General features: G+C 43.5%; 1 protein-coding gene and 1 non-coding gene across 2 annotated transcripts in view; both read right to left on the bottom strand.

Annotated features, from left to right (window-relative positions):
- Positions 1-21,676, bottom strand: part of vwc2 (von Willebrand factor C domain containing 2) — a 100,728-nt gene that overhangs the window by 34,423 nt on the left and 44,629 nt on the right. The gene's annotated exons all lie outside the window — the stretch shown is intronic.
- Positions 13,622-13,715, bottom strand: trnai-uau (transfer RNA isoleucine (anticodon UAU)). Its single transcript has 2 exons — positions 13,678-13,715; positions 13,622-13,657 (listed from the first exon to the last, which is right to left on the bottom strand). It is a non-coding gene; the product is annotated as a tRNA-Ile (tRNA).

Genomic DNA, 21,676 nt, shown 5'->3' with positions numbered 1-21,676 from the left:
GGTAAAATGTAGTTAATAAATTGGGATTTTTGACAAAGTCAATCTTTTGTACTCAGATGAATGCCAGGAACAACTTCTATAGGAATAACATGAGATGTCTACCCTTAACAACATGGACATCTCCACAGATAAAAGGAGTGGTGCAGAACAGCGACATGGCCGTTAGTGGGAGGAAACATTGGATAATCGCTCTGGGAAATCGAGTTTTTGTTCACAAAAACGACTCGAACTGTTTTAGACGAAAGGAGGATCAAAGACGCACTCGTCGCCTCGTCGTCGCTCACACCCCTCTCTTGTTTTTACATCGTTCACAACCTGAGTGAATCTTTTTGCTCCAATAAATATTCATCAGCATCATGATTTGGCATGATAATAGCCAAAGTAACTAAGCATAGCAACAGTAACCAAGAGGTGTGGAGTCTTGTTCACGGCCGGTAATAAAGCAGCATTATTGTTGCCTTCGCTGGCTGAGGCTTGAGTCGTTTGCTGCCCGTTTCCTCATCTGTGTTGACAGACAGATGATTCAGAAGGACATGCAAACATTTCCCCTTCGGCACGTATGATTTTAGGGTTTTTTTCTCACTAAAGCTGCCACATCCATCGCGCCTCTCCTAATAAAACACGTTTCTGTCCTCGTCGGCGGCCCGACTAACAAGCCTTGTGTTGCTGCATTTGAAGTGAATTTGGCTCCAGTTCAGGCTGTTAATCACATCCAACCAAGATTAGTGTTGACCCTAACGTCTGAGTCTGGAGGAGCCCCATTTGTTTCTCCACGCGTTGCCACGGCGATACCCTGCTAGATCAAAGGACAAGGAGGATGAGGCTGTGGCACAGGTGCTGATGGGAGAGACTTCTCCGGCGCCGAGTTCTTTCTTTTTATTTATTTTTTCTTCAAAAGTAGATGCAGCATTAAAGAGATGTAGCGCTTTCGTGTCTTCACCTTTCTGCCTAAAACCACACGTCCGTTTTACTAGCAGCAGGATAAATATTCAAATGAGGAGGATTTTTGTTCCCATCTTCGCTGACAATGACTAGAATTTCTTTGCATAAATCAGTATTGTCACATGACGGTATGCTGGCGTTGAAAGGGGGATGATGACAAACTTTAGAGGGTGTAAAACCATTTAATTGCAATGTGTTCCAGTGCTTGAAGATAATGAGTAAAAAATGATGAGAACCTGCTTCTGTTCACAGCTGTTCTTTGATATTCATGCACAACTGTCTGGGGTGGATGTCAGCGATCCCTCTCGCTTTCATCTTCCTCCCCTGGCTCTTCCCCAAGTGTCTCCTTGCATGCAAGTAATGCATCTGAGGCTCTGGCAGAAGTATTGATTCTGCATGCCTGAAAAGGCCAAGATAATGCCCTCGCATAATTGATGAGTTTATAAAACATTAAAACGCTCCGTTGTGATTTATAACGACAGTGTGAGAAGTGATTAGGAGTAATGAATGAACGAGATTCGTCTCATTTTTCCCTTTTTCTTGTATGTTTTTAACCACTGCTTCCTGTTTCGGCAGCGCTGCACATCTGGACGAGTTTTTGAGTCTCTCATTAGGAAGCCGAGCTTTGATGTGACACTTTTGAGGGAGCTGGAGATCCTCGGAGGTCGCAACATCTGCCGTCGCTCAAACAACATCTGCAGACAAGACAAACAACAGAGACGCCGGGATGATTCTCCGCTGACCTCCAGCATCACGAGTGTTACATCAGCTCAGCGCCGCCTCGTATTGAGCGCCGTGTGATCAACGGCGTTGGCGGGATGGGAGCCGACAATCGATGGTCCTCGCTGTTTGGATTTATAATCGCTTTGATATTGATGAAAGGTGAGAGACACTAGGTGTGTCTATTAGAGTGATGTCTCATTTACTTCTATTTACACCCAATGAATGTGTTCCCCAGCTGCTTAATGGAGGGGGTCATCTTTAAGCATGTTCTTTTCCCGAGCAGCTACCTTTAGACTGATTACTTTATCGAACAATAAATGCTGCAAAACCAAATGCCTCCTCCGGTTTGGGAGGGGGCTTTTACCTCCACCAGAGGAGTGTTAATGTCCCGAGTGATGGTGGGACGGAGCGAGGGACGGACCAGCGGATCGCTGAAGAAGGAAGTGAGCCAAAGGACAAACCTCTGGTCCTCCTCAAGACTCAAGATTTAGACCCAAAGAACCAGATGGGAAATTACCAGTTCAGTGGTCTAGTATGTGTGAGTTTCCGTTCTGTGGCCAGGGGATTGTGGGTTCAAATCCACTGTCGGGTCATACCAAGCCCCCACAATGCGGGACAGAAATTGAGGCCAACGCGAAAGTGACAAATTTGCAGTTCCACCCTCATCCACTAGGGGCTGGTGTCAGAAGCGAGCAAATCCTCATTGACTCCCATGTTAAAAATACCAATTTCACAGCAGAAATAAACATGTTTACAGCCTGGTACCAAAACATGTTTTTGGTTTAAATGATCTAGTTTACAGTCATGACAACTCTGAGGGGGGTGAATTTTTTCTCACTCTTCTGTTTAAGTGTATTAAAAGCCTAAAATTCTGTGTAATTAATGAGCATCAGACCCACGTGACCACAGAGCTAGCTCCGTGGAAAGGCCTCAGCCTGAGCCTCGACCTCGCCTGAAAACTGTTCCGCCATTTTCAGTCTCTCAACTTAGACCATTAGTTGTACCGTTTGTGCGTTCTTTTTTGGATATTTTTTGTGCAATTGTTGGACAAAATGACTTGCTGTGGCATTAATTGCACTAATAGAGCGTCCAAGAAGTCTCCACTTCATTTTTTTCGGTAAGTAAAATTATATTTATGTATTTTAGGTCACTGCCGAGCTGAGCTTAGATTTTAACATGTACTGTTTAACCATGAAATTTAAATGTAATAGGGTAAAACCCAGTGCATTTAACATAACGCTGCACTTTAGAAAATGGGTTGAAATATAACATGTTGGTGGAGCTGGGTTCCCACTATCGGCTTGTGGAGCTCTCGGGAGACCGATGTTTTCCACCCGTTTTTCTCCCCTCCCCGCAGCTTGGCACATCTCTGTCTGATCGCGGCTTCTGTCTGCTGCGCGGCCTGCCGGCTGGTGGAGCTCTGGGATGGAAACCGATGTTTTCCACCCAGTTCTCCCCAGCGGCAGCTCTGCGCATCTCTGATCGCAGCGGTGCTTGTCTGTTGCGCGGCTGCCGGCTTGTGGAGGTCTCGGGAGACCTCTGTGTTCCACCCGGTTTTACCCAGCGGTCAGCCCGGCGTATCTCTGACTCAGAAGCTCTGGTGTTGTGCACAGTTAACTCCGGTTGTAGCTAGGTTGCTACCTCCGTTAGCTTAGCTCTCAGCTCCGCGTTAGCTTTGGGTTAGCTTCAGGTTAGCTTGTAGCTAGGTCGACCGGGTGTCATCATGTGATCCCAGCCTTACAGCCCCACCCTCAGCTCCACCTCTCTTCCCTTTGTGGAATTGTCTGGGCTTGACAGAACCTGTGACACGGTCAAAATGGTGGTGGTGGCCACCTCCCATTTCCCCTCAAAACCGTGTTATTGGAGCCTATGGAAATAAATTGTCCAGTATATATGTCGATGGGTCATACCAACGGGACCCAATGCCTCCCAACTTGACACCCAGCGTTAAGGGGTTTGATTGGGGGGGGGGGTGAACCACAGAATGGTTCCCGAGCGCTGCCGTCTCTGCAGCTCACTGCTCCCCCAGGGGATGAGTCAAACCAGTGTGTGATTATGATGAATGGGACTTTATAGAGTCCTAGAGCCCCCCAAGGCACTTTACAACACAATCAGTCATACACACCCTGGTGGTGATAAGCTAGGGCAGGGATTCCCAAAGTGTGGTGCGCGCACCCCCAGGGGTGCGCGAGCTGCCGCTAGGGGGTGCGCGAGGTGAAAAAACAAAATAACAAGAAATGATTCCCATTCAGGCTATTGACAGCGCGCTGAAGATCTGAAGTTCAGAGTGCTTCTGTCAGAGGTCAGACGCGTTCCAGCGGAACCACGGCTCACGGGTGCACAAGTGAGCACATCTGGGCTGGGCAGAAGTCATTTTACAACATTGGTTTAAATAGCGCGAGACGCGGTGACTTGAGCGGCTGTGCCGCGCGCGCATGCGCGTGCACACACACACACAGATTCAATAAGCGCACATGCTGCTTTAACTCCGGCGCGCCGTCAGACTGAAGGCAGAAATGAACGCTGCCTCCACCGCGATAAAAACTTTTAAGAGGTTATTTTTCATTCAAGGTCAAATTAAGATATTAGCTTCTGGGATGAGTCGGGTCCGCTCCAGCCAGTGACTCCTCATGAACCTGACCACAACTCCTGTTACTGCAGCATTTGTTATTCCGGTCCGCATGGCAGCGGATCGCAGATTCAGCCACACCATAAAACAGCAATAAGTCGGTCTGAGGCAAAAGTGAACATCATGGCTATATCTTGTCCCCTATAAACATTTGATTACGCACAAGTAGGTGATCAGCTCAGGTTTACGCAGAGCAGAAGGAAGGAGAGCGCTCTGGCCACAGGTTAAACGTTCCTACTTTAGGAAAACCATTAAATTGCATTGTGTATGTTCTACCTGGGCACTCTAAATATTTATTTAAAATGAAATCAAAGGAAATTGTAATGGTATCGAATGTTTATTAATTACTATTTAAAAAATGAAAGTGATGGGGAATTTTTTTAACCCTGTCTGTTTAGCTTGACATCTGATATATATATATATATATATATATATATATATAGAGAGAGAGAGAGAGAGAGAGAGAGAGAGAGAGAGCGAGCCATGCCCCAATGTGGGGGCGGGGGGGGGGATGCGTCGGGACATAGAAGGGGGTGCGCGGCTAAATAAGTTTGGGAACCACTGAGCTAGGGCTAGGGTTAGGCTCACAGCTGCCCTGGGCTGCGCTGACTGAGGCAAGGCTGCCGAGCACAGGCGCCAGCGTGGATTAAGTGTCTTGCCCGAAGACACAACAGAAGCGTTCTCTGCCAAAGGCTGGGATCAATCCTACAACCCACTGATTACTGTGAGCCACTGCTCCTCCTCACAGAAAAGAGTCAAATGAGGCGGTTCAACCATCGGATTAGCCCGCCTCCAAGTTTCTCTTCCTGTTGAGGTTTGCTCTTGCTGAAGGGACTACACGTCCTCTCTGGAGCTGGAGGTCTGAGGTTCCCACCAGGATATGTTTCCGCCCGGAGCAGACCATGTAGAAGGTGGAATATCAATCAGTGAGTGAGCTTTACGGGCTTGCTCATATGAAGCTGCAGTACACCTGGATGGGCCAGGTGGGGTCTGTAACGGTGCTATTTAGTCTTCAGAGGAAATGGGTTTGGGCTATTCTCTGACAAATAAATCCATTTCCTCCCCGACCAGCAGAGTGCAGATTCTGACCTTTACCAGGATTGTCTGATGAATGAGGAGAGTGTTTACACCTTAGGGTTGCTCTAAAATAACCTCTGCAGCAACACACGTCCTCTGTGCCGTTTCCAAACGGAAACAATTACAACTCAGCTCAAGCTTCAGTGTTCACGCCTACCCCGAATACGTGAAAACACCTGACCAACATGGAAATGTAAGGAAGGAACACTGCATAAGTGGCTCAATTAAAAAAACGCACTAAAACGCGTCTGAAAACAGCGTGCTGCAGAAAAGCTGCAGAACTTCTGCTCAGTCTCAAATATCAGCCGACGACACCGAAACACTGCAGCAGTGAGTTTACATAATGGTGATGATGTAATCCTAAATAGAGGCGTGAGTTATGGAAATGACATGACCAGGTGAAGAGAGCATGCTGGTAATTCAGCACTTCACTTCCATTCCACTTCACGCCGAGGCCACTTAGCAACAGAATCACACAGAGCTGCACCGAACCCTTTAACACGACTCCCATCGCTCTTTTACCGAGCCGGGAAGTTAAAAGGCCATTTTGGACGGTTTTCTTTTGCAGGAAGAGGAGACAAATGTAGTATATTTGCAGTTATCAGCTGATGGGCGGCTGCTTCTCATGCCGGCTGCCTTCTCATCGGTGACTTCAGACATGACTTTAAACTTTAGGGTGACCAGATCCCAACTTGCCAAACGTGGGACAGAGACACTCAATGTGGGACAACGTGAAGTCCTAATGAGAAAAAAACAAACTAAACGTATGTTCTGCCATTTAGCCCTAACATCACTGCTACATATACATACAATGATTATACTTATTAGCATCATATATTTCTTGTATTTATTTTATTTGAAGTCAACCTGAAGACGCAAACAGCAAAGGCTTTACTATTTCACACTTCCTCTCACGTTACCACAACATGACTCTGTAGTGGCTCTGATCCTTTTAATAACACACATAGACCCACAATAATAAAAACATGCAGGTTTAAGCAGCTTTTCAGAGTTTTCATTCAATGTTTTCCACAACAGAATGACAGTAAAGGTACCAGTAATATTTTTTAGATCTATCTATGTTTATTTTAATTAACTTTTCACTAAAATCAGCATCTCATTGAAAAAATATCCACACTCTTTTGCTATTTTTTTCATAATTCAGAAACAAAACAAATGACAAACATGACAACAAATCTCTTTAGGTGAGAGAATAAACATCAGATTCTAATCTCTAATAAAATTCAGATCTAATCTAATAATAGAGTTTGTTAGAGTTACTTTTTGCCTCAAATGTCTGAGAATAAGTGATGAAAGCTTCCATTTATTCTCATTATGTCTTCACTGTGCCTTAAGGGCTCAGCGTGTACGCAGGTATCTGAAACCGCAGCACCTTGTCTGTGTTAGAGCCTCCATTGTGTTTATCATGGACCTGTCTAATTACTGGATAAGCTGCTTTTGACCTCTTCATATCAGACTCCGCGCCGAGACATGAAACATGACTCAGAAACAACAGAGACTCTGTCGAGTATCTCTGAACACGTGTAATTCACGTGTTTACAGCGTTTTCTCCTCCGTGATCGCTCACGCTTGTTTTGGTGGCTCGGGTGCGCTCCACACGAGCTCCGGATATGCGTTAAAGCCCCGCCTCCGTTTGATTGGCACCAACAGGCAGATTTCTCCACAGTTTATTTTATAAGATTGAAACTCGAAACGGGAAACTGTACATAATGCGGGACATGAGTCTCAATTTGCGGGACACGTGAAAAGTGATGAAAATGCGGGACTGTCTCGCACAAAGTGGGACCTCTGTCTTGTTTCTGTCACAAAATCTAGCAGCACTAGGACCATCAGACCAGGAGGAAACGTGTTTACGGGCAGAAACAAACACACCAAAGCACAGGTAAAGTGTTTTGTTGTAGCTTTTCTTAAAAGATTACGATAAAGTCAGAGAAAGAGACATCTCTCTGATACGAACGCTCTGGATAAACTTATCTTATCTTTTGTTCTTGTAGCCCCCTGGGTTACACAGTTTACTTAAAACCCTTCAATGTAGTAAACCAGGTTTGACATTACTTTGTATCCACATGAACAGTGAGGTGCATGTATAATGTTAACTGTAACGTTGCCACTAAAGTTATGCAGTTTACATTGAGTATTTTTCAGTTGAGAACAGGCCTCAGATGAGAAATGTTTGTTTCCATTTATGTGTGTATTATTGTTTTGTTGATTGTTTAGTCTAAGGATGTTGGACTGAATTTTAAACAAATGAAAGCTGTGTAGGAGCAATAGCAAGCTATGAACACTAGGGGTTGAGACGTTGGGACGGAGAAGCGGGAAGAGAAGAGCGGAAGACAGCAGTGGAAGAAGCACGGAGAGACCACCGAAACTTCAGAGCCGCAGCTGTGAACTGCTTTTGAGTTCAGTAACAGAAACTACATCGGACCTAAAGACTGAAGAACGGTAAAAAACCTGGCCGGTTTGGAGGAGTAGGGACGTTGCAGTTGAGGAGCCGTTAAATAATTTCTACGGTGCTGGCTGCTTTAACGAGCCATAAAGCTTCTACCTGGGATAATAAGGGACAGAGACGGGACTGATCGGGAGCTGGTTGGAGCCGGAGACGCAAGGAGAGTCGGAGGAGTGGTGTGGGGAAGTTCGCTGAGGACGTCTGGATTCAGGTTTTCGGACGGAGGACACAGACACCCGTCGAATCGCTGAGGACATCGGGTTTCGTGTCTGTGTTGAGGATGCCTGCTCTGCGAATCTGTCAGGGCATCTGAAGGAAAGGTTTCGCATGACACAAAATCACCGCACAGGCCTGCAACGGAAAAAAAAAAGCTACGGTACCGAACTTGCTGTGTGTGTGTGTGTGGGTGTGAGTGAGTGTGGGCCCACGGGTGGATTTAGATTGAACTTGGTATTGTTTTTTATTTATATCTTTTGAGAAATGTATGGAGGTTGGTTAATGACCCATGTTAGATATGTTCACTGAAAAAACAAACTGATTTGGTTATTTGATTCAAAGACATTTACAATTTTGGTAATTTAATTGCTTTCAGGTTAACTGAACAGTTCCTTCATTCTAAGTGAGTTCTTTATTAAAGATTTTTTTTTCATTAGAAAGTTGTCTGGGCTTATTCTGGGTTAAGTGATAATGCTAATGTAATGGTTTGAGAGCAAAAGGAAAAGATTACTTTACCTTAGGTGAACCTGCTAGGTTTCTACCAGAAATCAACGAACCCAAGAAGACACCCCACCTGTTTTAGATTCTAGTGCAGTTACTAGACTGGGTAAGGGGGTGCTACATTCTCTTGGTCGTTTTTTTAAAGTTTGATCCGATTTAAAAATCTCTTCTTGTTTTATTTTGTTATCAGATCACTTATTTGGTTCCTCGCCTTCCTGCCAGCACGAGCCTAACCCTGATAAAGGTGGTGTTTACTCGTGTATTCAACACATTTGCACTGTCCTCTATGTAAATCAAAGCTTCATGAGTCATTAAAACAAGCTATGATGCTCCTGTTCTGAGATGCAGAAGTTTGCTTCTGCAGAGGTGGGCTGAAAACAGCAGGATGACTCATTAATATTAACGATATGCACACACCTCACTTTCAGTTATGTTGCAAAGTCATTATCACCAAGACACACTTGGCTCTCTCCTCACTGCGAAAAGATTTTAAAAGCCTTCCTGTGGGCGGGTACAAGCCAAGGTGGGTGGGGCCATGAATGCAAATTCACAGTGTGACATAGATCTGTGTGGATTAGGAAATCCTACCATTTCAGCATCGATTCTATCAGAAGCTAATGCAGGAGATAGGTGTAGGAGACTATTTTCATGTTCAGCCTGCATGAAAAACTCCATTAGAATCAGAAACAATAATTTAAAAATGGGTTTTCAGTCAACCACACCTTTAAAGCTGCTATGACCAATTTGGAAAACGAATTAGCTTAAAACACTTTTTTCATGCCTCTCATTAGCAGCGTTCTGAAGCAGTTTAGCTCTAAATATATTGTGGAGATTAAAACTGAAAAAGATGAAGCCGTTTTCTCACAAATTTTTCAATACCTCCACCAATAACGTGTTTTGGGGCAAAACCAACCACTGGCTCATCCGGCTGTCGGTCTCGCCGAACCGCCACACTTCCCTGGGTCCTCCACTCATCACACATTTGCGGAATCAGCAGCAGAACACCACTGGTGGGAGAAGTTCTCAAAGAAGGAGAAACAGCCGGCTGCTACTGCTTCAACTTCAGGACAAACTACCAGGCCCTGTCCACACGTAGCCGGGGATCTGCCAAAACGTAGGTATTTTTCTACGTTTTGGCCTGTCATCCACACGAAAACGGATCTTTTTAAAAACTCGGGCCAAAGTGAAGATCTGCGTTTTCTCCGTTTTGGGTGTCTGCGTGTGGACGGACAAAACCCGAGTTTTAAGGTCCGCAACGTCACTTTCCGCGACAAAAAAATGCTGACATCACGTGTGCGACCTGTGTTTACACTAGCCGACAGCATGGATGCCCTCAGAGCTGCGCTCGCTTTATCAATTGTCCAAGCGCTTTTTGCTTGTTTGTATTTGCAAGCGGAATTACTGCTCCTTGCTGTAGACCACAGACGAAGGATGAGGTTAAGAACGGGGGAAGTACTGCCGCCTACAGGTCTGGCATGTCCTTAACAACGTATTTATCCGGGTACGTGTGGGCAGAGTTTGTTTTTAAAACGCGGTGGTGTGGATGCAAGTTTTTGGAGGGGCGGATATTCGTTTTTTTTAAAACCCGGCTACGTGTGGACTAGGCCCCAGAGTCCCAAAAAGAAAAACAGCATTTGACGTCACGGACAACAAAAGTGACTGGTGTTTAGTGTTATCTCGTTTCCTCTGGTTTCAGCATCAGGGGGGCGTGGCCCAGTAATGAAAACCAATGGGAGGGGTCGGAGTTCTGTGACGCATTTGTGTTTAAAGGTTAGCTGGTTTTGCAGATTTTCTATTGCAGCTTTAATATTCTCTAACATCTGACACCAACTGGAACCGGATTTATTCCCACCGAGGACAAAATCTTCATCCCTGAATTCCAAATCCTCCTACTGATAAAAATAAAACACCTTGTATGAGGAGAAAAATGTGTTTACTTTAACAGTTTCCCTTTTTATTGAATTCTCTTGAGGAAACTCAGAGCTAAACACAAACTCATTACAGTAATTTGTTCTCTTTAATCTGGTGTTTCCAGCTCCTTACCCACCCTCTCCTCCTCCCTTTATAATTATTTAATCAGCTTCATTTCAAACATCACATTTTCCAGCCACTCTTTTCATCATCCATTATAATAAATGACCCAATTTTTACCCATTCTGCACTTTGATTAAATCATCTCTGTCCTGTTTTGTCTTGTTTATTTCTGTCTGGATAACTTTGCTTCAATATTTCAGAGCGATTTCTTCCTTCCGCCTCAAAGCTTTCGGTCTGTTGAGCTCCGAGGTTTCAAATACGGTTATTATTAATTATGGTTTTAACGTCTCAAATGCTGCAGTGTGCAGACCAGCGGGTTGTTTTAAATTCCAATCAGCTTTTTTAATGAAAAGTGTTGATTACATCATGGATAATTGAAAAATGGTGCTGCCCAAACCTCCTTCCTCCCTGGTTGCTCCTATTTATCACCTAATTGCTTCAAGACACCTGCAGCATTTAGTCTTTTTCTTTAATATCTGAGCCAAATGAAAAGGAGAGAATAATGATTAAAATGAGATTTCTGTTCATTAAATGTAAACATGGAATGGTTCTGTAAAGGCGGGCCGGATGGGACAGGTGGTTGGATGAAACTTGTCCAGTGGAGAGATGAAGCAGCTCTCTACAGTTACACTTTGTTTTTATTTATTTTTAGGATGAAAAAGTAAAGCTAAGGAGCTGTGGAGTGTTGCTATTGGTTGCTTCACAGCAACAAGGCTGCAGATTTGAATGGCATCTGCAGCCTTTCTGCAGCTAGCATGTTCTCCCACTCACCAAAGACACGCGTTAGGCTAATTGAATTAAAACTTCAATCAAATGACTGAAATTAGAACATTCACATGTGTTCAAGGTGAGGTTTGAACTCACAAACTCAGGTCTGCACCATCATTGAAGGACCACGTGCAAAGCAATCACACCACTGGAGCTCTTAATGTGAGTCCCACAGTTTCTAAATGCAAAGAACCTAAACATTAAAGAGCAAGTCACCCCCAAATCTACTTTTTTTCTGATAAACTATATAAATGTGTGTCTAATCGTGCTGCAGAAACGTGTAGTCAATAGATTTGCACTTTAGTGCATTTTAGTTAAAATTTAAATGTTCTGTCTAAAACTGTCAGGGTTGTGCCGTTGTCAGGTAAAAACTCTGCACTGCATTTGAATTTAAATCTACAATCGCTATTGGGTAAGAGGTACCCTAGAACGTTAGCTGGTACCATATGATGTCACAATGTCGTTGTGAGCCTGTGTGTGTGTATTTGTTAGCGGCTCTGCCCTCTCGGTCTGCTAGGCAACAGCAGTTGTTACGTTTTTCAAACAGGAAGTGGGAGTGGAGTAAGACTCTGGTAGGGGGTGACTTGCTCTTTAAGTTTGTTTATAATTGAATGTTAAGATGTTTAGTTCTGAACTGCCCACAGACATGTTTACAACCCCTAAGATAGACTCAAGAGAGATGAGAGAAGCTCGTGGTGGATTAGCTGAGCCAAGCTTTTATTAATAATAAAGTGCAACAACATGGTTCAGCATTCTGTGGATCCAACTCAACATTCATGTTTTGATTACTGCCTCACAATAAGAAGATTCCCGGTTGGAATACCAGCTGCAGCGTTAACGTTTCCCCATGTTTGGGATTTTGGACTTCACACTCACAAAAACACACTTGTTGGCTTAGGCCTAGTCCACACGTAGCCGGGGTATTTTAAAAACGAATATCCGCCCCTCCAAAAACTTGCATCCACACCACCGCGTTTAAAAAAAAACTCTGCCCACACGTACCCGGATCAATACGCTGTTAAGGACATGCCAGACCTGTAGGCGGCAGTACTTCCCCCGTTCTTAACCTCGTCCTTCGTCTGTGGTCTTCCGCAAGGAGCAGTAATCCCGCTTGCAAAAACAAACAAGCAAAAAGCGCTTGGACAACTGATAAAGCGAGCGCAGCTCTGAGGGCATCCATGCTGTCGGCTAGTGTAAACACAGGTCGCACACGTGATGTCAGCATTTTTTGTCGCGGAAAGTGACGTTGCGGACCTTAAAACTCCGGTTTTGTCCGTCCACACGCAGACACCCAAAACGGAGAAAACGCAGATCTTCACTTTGGCCGGAGTTTTTAAAAAGATCCGTTTTCGTGTGAAAAAACTCCGTTTTCATGTGGATGACAGGCCAAAACGTAGAAAAATATCTACGTTTTGGCAGATCCCCGGCTACGTGTGGACAGGGCCTTAGTTGATTAAACATTTCACTCAACCCCCTGAAGGGAAATCAGCACATAAATATCTGCTCCAGGTGAGGCTTGAGCTCACAACCTTGGCATAGCTTCATAAGACACTGCTTTATAAGCACCACGCGCTAAGCAATTGCACCACTGGCGCTTTGTGAGACCTTCTACAGGTCGGTTTATAAATGTAAAGACTCTAAACATTAAGTGTAGTGCATCTATTTAAATATTAGGATAATTCCTTCTGTTGTACTTCTTCACAAACACAAAGCCGGGCGTACACTGTTTTTTTCACTCGTCACACTCAGCTTCATCTCAAATGGTACGACTTGCAAAGCTCACAAGGCGTGTTCTCCCACTGTTTGACCCAGTGGATTTGACCTGATAACACGTCGGACCAACCCGGAAGACCCAGAGACTGTTGCCCAGTTATTGATGTTTTGTTTTTTTGTTAACTTTTATTTGCAAAAACAACAAATACAAATGTTATTGCTGTCTGTTGTCCTTCGGGCTTGCTGTAGGAGGACATGTGAGAGCTTATGGGGTTGGAGGAGAAAGATGAAAGAAAGGAAGTAAAACAGTGTTTTTGGATCCACTTCATTAGACATAAACACTGCAAACATGCTTTTGTTACAATCCTTGTAATTGTGAGTGGAGAAAAGTGTGAAAATCTGAAGAAACGATGTGTGTTGATACAAAAAGTAATTGGGCACCAATGTTGACGCATGCGCTGAGTGCTTCTGGTGCGTTTCAGTTGCACCGCTGCTTCAACAGTGCTCACCAGGAATGAGAAAAATTGGTGTAAAATTAGCACATAAATGTTTGCTCCAGGTGAGGCTCGAACTCACAACCTCAGCATTGCTTCACATTATACTGCCTTATAAGTACTGTGCGCTAACCAATTGCGCCACTGGAGCACTTAATGACATTTTCACAGATAATTTTGTAAATATAAAACTCCCAAACATAAATCAAATACTTTATATGTCTGAATCTGAATCTAAAGACATTTATTTCACAGACATTTGAACAACCCTTAAGTAAAACTAAAGGGAAAGGAGAGAAGCTCGTGACAGACGAGATGTTTTGTTCATGCCAACATACAACAGTGTAACGTCCGAAAGGGTCCATTGTTCACCATCTACATTGACCAACATAGTGACCTTTCATTTACAGAAATAAATCCACTTTCTATTTGGCCTTCCATACCCAGAAGGTTCTGCGGTGCTTGTTTACGTATGAAGACAAAACAATCAAACAAACATTCTCACCCAAGGTTCTTGCACTCACTGTGAACGCCAGACGTCAACGTTCTTCACTCTGAATAAGTGAAGACTCCACGATGTTATGGTTATAAGTTAAATAATCACATGTGACGAAAGAACAAGATGTTTAAATGAAACGTTTGAATAATCTGTGTTTAAATCAATGAATTTGAAATGAATATTGTTCTTACAATGATCCATTTATGTCACAAATCACTATGTGTTTGATTTAACAAGTTAATCATTGTTTACACTCATACACATTACAATAAGGTACTCATTAAGGTTAAAAACATCTTCATATCTGAGGAGGGCGTGGCTTTCTGAGGGATGCTGGTAAATACTCAGAAACGTGTCAAATTCTGGTTAGCCAAGCTTGGCCAGAAATCATAACAAAGTAGTTTAATAAAACGAGAATTACTTCCTGATTAAATCAGTTTCTCGCTGACCCTTGAACAGGCCAATTTATGAAACCATCTTCTCTGACCTCCTGTCAAAGCCTCTCTGCAACGCTGCAGCTGATACCAGACAACCGGCTCTTCTAAAGGTTGGTTTATGCTTGACGCGTCCGCGAGGTCCGCACGGCTCCGCGCAGAAAAGTTGCGTCATTTTAACAACCACGCCCCTCCACCGCGCCTCCGCACGGCCCAGAATTTCCGCAATGCGCACCTCGAAAAATTTCTAACCACGCGGACGGACGGACACGGAAAACCATGGCGGACTGGCAAGAACTAGTATGGCAGAGGTTCGTAAATACAGACATTTGCATGATTCGGCTCTCAAAGATCACCGTGATCAACATGTTGTTAATAATTCTTGGAGAGAAATAGCTCGCACTGTCGGAAAAGACGAGGACGCTGTTAAAAATGCTGGAATGTCATGTTGTAAACAGTAATTTCTACTTCTACTATGGTGTAGTGTTGGATGCATGCCGTAGAGCTCCATACTGCCCCCTACAGTTTGGGAGAATATTGGCTCACCGCAGAGACGAGCCGCATGAACCATAAACGCTGCGAGTTGTGAAGCGCGTTCCATCCGCGAGCCGCATCACCGCGCGGAAAGTGAATGCGTCAAGCATAAACCAAGCTTAAGAGCCGAGCAAACATCAACCTTAGCATTCCAGCTTTTGGCCTGCACCTCCAGGGATCTCAGACTATCAGAACTGGCTACGGGCAGGGGCGGATTTAGCAATTTGGGGGCCCAAGGCGAACACAGACGTGGGGCCCCTTACACTAAATTTTCGACAATCTTACCTTTAACTGGATTTGCGAAACTCTCCCCTCTTCTGACATGAGTTATTTTCCCTGTTTATTAGTCCTCCTCTTTTTTTCCTGTATTTCCCTCCCTTTGAGTGCTTTCAATATTTGCTCTGCTTTCTTTTTTCTGTCAGCGCTCCTGTGCTTTAGCCTTAGTTATTTTTTTTCTATTTTCCATTTTGGTCTGTTTTCCTCCCTTTAAACATTTTCCATTGTCTTTTCTTTCGGCTTCCTTTTGATGTTTACATCGAAAAACAACGTCACTTTCAGAAGTGAAGATAAAAGCTTTTATGAAGCATGCTGCTTCTTTCTCTTATTGGAGCCACTAGGATAACTTCATGTCATGCTTAATGTTTTGACTATCGCTTTGAGTTTGTTACGAATGCTCCTGCCTCTCTTCTTATTCTTATTTGTGGTCTTATGGCACTTGGCAAACAACACTTTGGTGCATTACCGCCACCAACTGGATTGGAGTGGAATGACTACCAATCACTTCCTGTTTGGGCATCGCTGTCTTAATAACCCTCTTATGACCATAATTATAACAGGGCCGCCTGGTTTTTTTTTAATCTTATGGCTGTAAAGTTGTAATAAAAAGTGCAAAGTGTGTGTAACTCTTCTCCTTTTTTCAGAACAACCTCAGCTTTCAGTGTATGGTTTGTATTTCCAAACCACTATAACATTTCACGAAAAGAAACGTGAAGCCACTTCTCCTCCAGCTTCACTGGCTGCCAGTCAACTTCAGGGTTCATTTCAAGATCCTGGTTCTGGTCTATAGGGCCTTACATGGAAAAGCACCATCTTACATTGGTGATCTTCTCAGTTCCTACACCCCCAGCAGGTCCCTGAGGTCCAGTGATCAAAGCCTACTGGTTGTGCAGCACCAGGCTAAAGACCAAAGGTGACAGATCATCTGCTGCTGTGGCCCCCAGACTCTGGAACTCTCTCCCCCTGAGCCTGAGATCAGTAGACTCAGTGGTCTCCTTTAAAAAGCAGCTGAAGACTCACTTGTTCAAGCTGGCTTTTGTATGACCTTCTTCACCTCTCTCTCTTTAGTCTGCTCTCCCCACCTATTCCACCTTCCTCACTGATTTCCCTCTTTCCTATTCACTCTCTCTCTTTCTTAACATTTTTTCTTTTAAATCCCAATTGCCTATTTTTGCTCATTTTAAATATATTTTTAAACATTTTCTGAATGCTTTTTTATATTTATATTTTTGTTTTTGTGAAGCGCCTCGTGATTTTTATCTTGAGAGGCGCTATAGAAATGATATTTTCTTCTTCTTCTTCTTCTTCTTCTTCTTCTTCTTCTTCTTCTATTTAGACTGTATTTCTATTAAAGCCTTTAAAAAATCAGCTTAAAAGTGAAAAAAGCAAAAAACGGATTTGAATTTTTTACAGTTATTACTGAACAGGAACTTCAAAATTACTGGGCAAACAATTTAAACTTTGAACTGAAATGCATCTATTCTTAAAAAAGTTTGAACCTTGGTGTCTTGTAGCAGTTTTCAAGACTTTATTTTTGTAAACTTTCAGACATTTTTATTTGATGTGGTAGACCTTGAAGCAGCTTCTCTCCAGCTGCAGGCAGAGTCCTGCACACCTCACACCGCCATGGGGTGCTTCTCTGGCACACCGTGCTGCTATACCAAAAACATTTGTTTTAGCAAAAATAATTATTTATTGTAAAAAGATAAATAATACTGGAATGATGCTGAATCTTACAATTAGCAAATAGTTGAGGGTTGTTCAAAATAAAAAATAAAGACTGAACAAACGTTCATACCGTGGTTCACTGGAGATCTGTCCTTCTTCGTGGTCACTGTCTTCAGATATAAGCCTTCTGGGACACCTAATGGATCGTGTTGATTTTCTTTGAGGCATTTCCATAATTTCATGCTGGCTTTTTATGCTAATTAGCTTCCCCGTTCCATTATCCGCTTTCACCGCGGCGCTGCGCTCCGTTTCAATCAGGCTGTACAGCAGGATTTCCCCTCGTAGCGATATTTTCCCTAACTCTGATTGCTTCATGCTATAGATCATTGGAAAGCTGCTTTGTTGTACTTTTAGGAACCGTTGGAATTTCCTGGATCTGATCAGCCATTCAAAAGTTATAAAACGGAGCATTTTGGATGACAAACTCAGCACGTCTCTGAATCTTTGTTGTGATTCGGTGCGCTCAAGACAGGGAATCCCGGCGGCTACCGTAATGTATTGTATATGCACAGAAAGCCCCATTTTTAATATTTTCAGCACTTTTGGAATTTTAATGATATCTTGAACGGTTCAGGAATTATGTTAATGAGAAGTGCACATGTCCAATCCCGTCTGCGGCCACAGGTTGGTAATAAGAATATTGTGGCATTAACAGAGGGGTGCTGGCGGTCAGGGCTAGGGGGCCCCCCAACACAAGGGGGCCCCAGGCAGCCGCCTACCTATGCCTAATGGTAAAACCGCCTCTGGCTACGGGTTCCTGATATCAGAGGTTCACTCCACCAGCAGTGACCATCGACCCACCGGATCGAACGAGAACCTCCACACCAAGGGTGCGTAGACTTGGCACGACAGATTGATGCTGTTTTAAATAAACAACTCTCTAGTTCATAACAAACAACAAATTATTTTACACCCAGATTTCACAGTTTCTCTCAGATACAAAGAACGGTTGCTACAACATCTAGCTTCCCTCACAACACCTCACATCCACCACGTCACATCTCATTCATATCTTGTCATGTATAAATTATTAGTTTAGGAAAAAGCATTAAATAAATTTTATAAACTACATACTGACTCTGCCTGAATTAATACGAAGTGTGTTTATGGTCCCTGAAGAAGCAAAGAACCCTAGAACCTTCCGATTAAACAATCAAAGATCAATCAGATTGATATTTCATATTTATATGGAATCATCACATCTTATTGGTCATAATTTAATGTAGTTATTTAATTGCTACAACAGCATGGTTCAACCTGCTGTGAGACTAGGTGCCTTGCTTACGAGGACACTGCTCTTCCTTGGTCAGAGAAACTGGTTAAATGAAAGAGACTTGCATCACATGACTGCGGCTTCCACGGCAGTCACGTGACGCGAAAGATAATGTTTTATTTTATATGCATAAGTTTCAATATAAATATCTGACGAGACTTTTACTTTTTAAATTGAGTATATATTTGTTAAACTAAATATGAAGCGAGTTACTACCCGGTAGCCACCGAAGCTGCAACAACTCCTAGCATCTGACCAACCATAGCTAACTGCTTTGGATATTTAAAAAAAAAAGCATTTTAAATATCAGCCCGATCAACAATTAGTTGATTTTACATTTAAACTTTTGCCCCCAAATGGGTGCCGGCTCCTGAGCCGCCACCCATTTGAAAATACTGTGCTGTACTCTGGGCAATTTTTAACCAAGGCTAGGCTACAAGACACCTCCCGTGTGTCCTTGCTCAGCTAGCTAAATGGCTAACAAATCGAGAACACATGCCTCGGTAGAACCCGAACATTGGAACACGCCCTGGTGGTTCCTGATGATGTATCTCCTAGGCAACCGGGGCAGGGCCAAGGTATCAAGGCGAGGTTCCTTGGCATTGAGAAACACGTCAGTAAAACATCCATCTATTACAGTTTTAGTCCATTGCTTGAACACACTTTGCAAAACTTGGCTCATGGTGCCAAAACTCCACACACAAGGAAGTACGGAAGAACACTGGGAAATAAACCATTCACATCTATGCCAGATACAAACTTTGCCATCAAAACTGAACAATCCTTTGTCAAAACCTCACTTTGGTGACTAAATGATGCCCACTTCCACATGTCAATACACTCTCATATCCGCGGCAACACACTAGTCTACTTTAAATAAAACACTGCAGTCTTTCACTTGTACTGTATTTATTCAGTTACAATTGCAGATGTTTCTCATAATTCCAAAAATAAAATACTGAAATCAATCTGCAATTACATTACAGTAGTGAAATTCATATGACAGGAAATTCAGTTACTGTAAAGCAAAAATAAAACAAACTGAACTTCACACAAAAGAAGTTACATGTATGGATCCTGCCGTCTGTCGGGGTCGGGCCACAGGACCTCGTCCACATCGCAAGCAATATCTTCTCCGGCTAAACATCGGGGAAAAAATCCCCTTATGTGTCTAATCCATCCCTGAATTGACCTGATTTCAATATCTCCGCAGGCCTGTTCCATTGCTTGTGAAAGTGGCATTCGGGCGTGGGGTTGGCGGTCATATACGCGCCTTCTCCATGCTGAAAAGAACTCCTCTATAGGATTCAAAAATGGGGAGTAAGGGGGCAAGTACACCACTTCAAATCCTTCATGATGAGTAAACCAGTCTTGGACCAGAGCAGCCCGGTGGAAACTAACATTATCCCACACAACAACAAACCTGGGCTGCTCTGGTCTATTCTGTATGACGATGTCATGTAGACCATCAAGAAATGTGAGTATTTCCTGTGAATTGTAGGGCCCCAATTTGGCATGACGGTGCAGTAGCCCTTGAAGGCTAATGGCAGCACACAATGCAATATTTCCTCCACGTTGCCCAGGGACGTGCACAATTGCCCTTCGGCCAATAAGATTACGCCCCCGTCGTCTGTTTTTTGTCAGAATGAATCCAGCCTCATCGATGTAAATACACTCATGAGGCTGAGCAGCTCCATCCATGGCGAGCATTCTCTGCAAGAAAAAGTACATATTACTGTACTGTACAGTACTGTATGGATGGCATTACTCAAAGTACACAACTACACTGATACAGAATTGAACCACCTCATCACACAGGGGCCGGTTTAGCTTTCTGAATATACAGTGTCAATGTGGTACTGATCCAATGGTACAGACTCAGCTATTTGACTGCTCCTCTTTTGTATTGTAAATGTAGAGGACTGAAACGCTTACCTGTACGTATTCACGTCGAAGTTCCTTCACTCTGGCATTGTTCCTTTGAAATGGAACCCTGTACAGTTGTTTCATTGTAATATGGTGCTTTGTCAAGATGCGTCCAATGGTGGTAATGCATACTGTAATTACATTGCCAAAACTCTGTCTGTCTGCAATTATTTGACTCTGTAGCTGGTGGAGACGGATCGCATTATTTGCCCTGACCATGTCCACTAATGCAAGTTCTTGTTGTTCAGTAAATAGGCGTTGACGTCCACCGCCAGTAGGTCTTCTGATCATTCTGTAGAAAACAATGCAACCAGTATTTGGAATCGTTTTGTTCTATTTTCAGTACTATACAAACTGTATTTTACTGTATTTACTGTACTTGTATTATAGTACTGTAAAACATCTCAAGACATGATTATATGTGTCACAACACAAGGAGCCACCCTTCAGTACAGAACTGGTGTAACAGTACATGTACGTTACATATACATGTGTGATGAGACAGTACTGTAAATACTCAAGCTACATTACTGTAGTAGAGGAATTGAAGACATACCTGTTTTCCTGTCTAAATGTCCTTATGATGGATGCGACCGTGAAACGGCTAAGACCGGGGTGGACTCTGTCCAGCTTCCCTCATGGTCAGACCATGGTTTATGACATGGTCCACCACAGTTGCCCTAATGTCATCAGAAATTATGGTCCTTGCACGGCCTCTTCGTCCACGTCCTCCTCTTGCTCTGCCTCTAGCTCCCCCCCCCCCCCCCCCATGCTGGCAAGTTCTCCAAAATGGCTTAGCTAAGGCCTTTTTGTAGCTGACTGATTGGTGTTCAGTTTTGTTAGTAATTGTTTTCAGGTGTGTGTCTAATTGTTTTCAATGACAGACTGTGTTTTGTATTTTGAATAGCTGTGTTTTCCCAATGGTACTGCGAGATTTACTTTTTGAACAAAGTGTCTTATGTATGAAATAGTGTGTTGTGAGCAGGAGCAAGTGTGTTGTAGAAAGGAGCTAGTGTTTTGCAGAATTGCAACCAAAGTGCAAAGCAGCACTTTTGTCTAAGGTATGGTTACACTTTGTTTAAGGCAGAGCCACAACAACTTCAAATTGGGTTCCTTTGGTTTTAGCATCTGTCAATCGTGTTTAAGCAAATGGCTAAAACTGTAATTACTGCCGCACAGCAAGAAGGTTCCACGTACAAATGCCAGCTGCAGCCTTTCTGCCCAAAATTGACATATTGAACTGTGATCTCTTAGTCTCAGGGCAGACACTCTACCACTAGGCCTCCAAGGAGCCCCACAAGGCTGCGTGCTGAGTCCCTTCCTGTACACACACGACTGTAAGCCCACCCACAACCGTCTTGGGCCTGATCAGCCAGAGAAATGAGTCGGCGTCCAGGGAAGAAGTGACTGTTTACATTTATATTGTGTTCACTTTATAGTTT

The sequence above is a fragment of the Nothobranchius furzeri genome, chromosome 12, assembly GCF_043380555.1.
Source record: "Nothobranchius furzeri strain GRZ-AD chromosome 12, NfurGRZ-RIMD1, whole genome shotgun sequence".
In the NCBI taxonomy this organism is placed as follows: domain Eukaryota; kingdom Metazoa; phylum Chordata; class Actinopteri; order Cyprinodontiformes; family Nothobranchiidae; genus Nothobranchius; species Nothobranchius furzeri.
The sequence above is the reverse complement of the archived record's forward strand: the minus strand, read 5'-3'. Positions and strand labels throughout refer to the sequence as shown.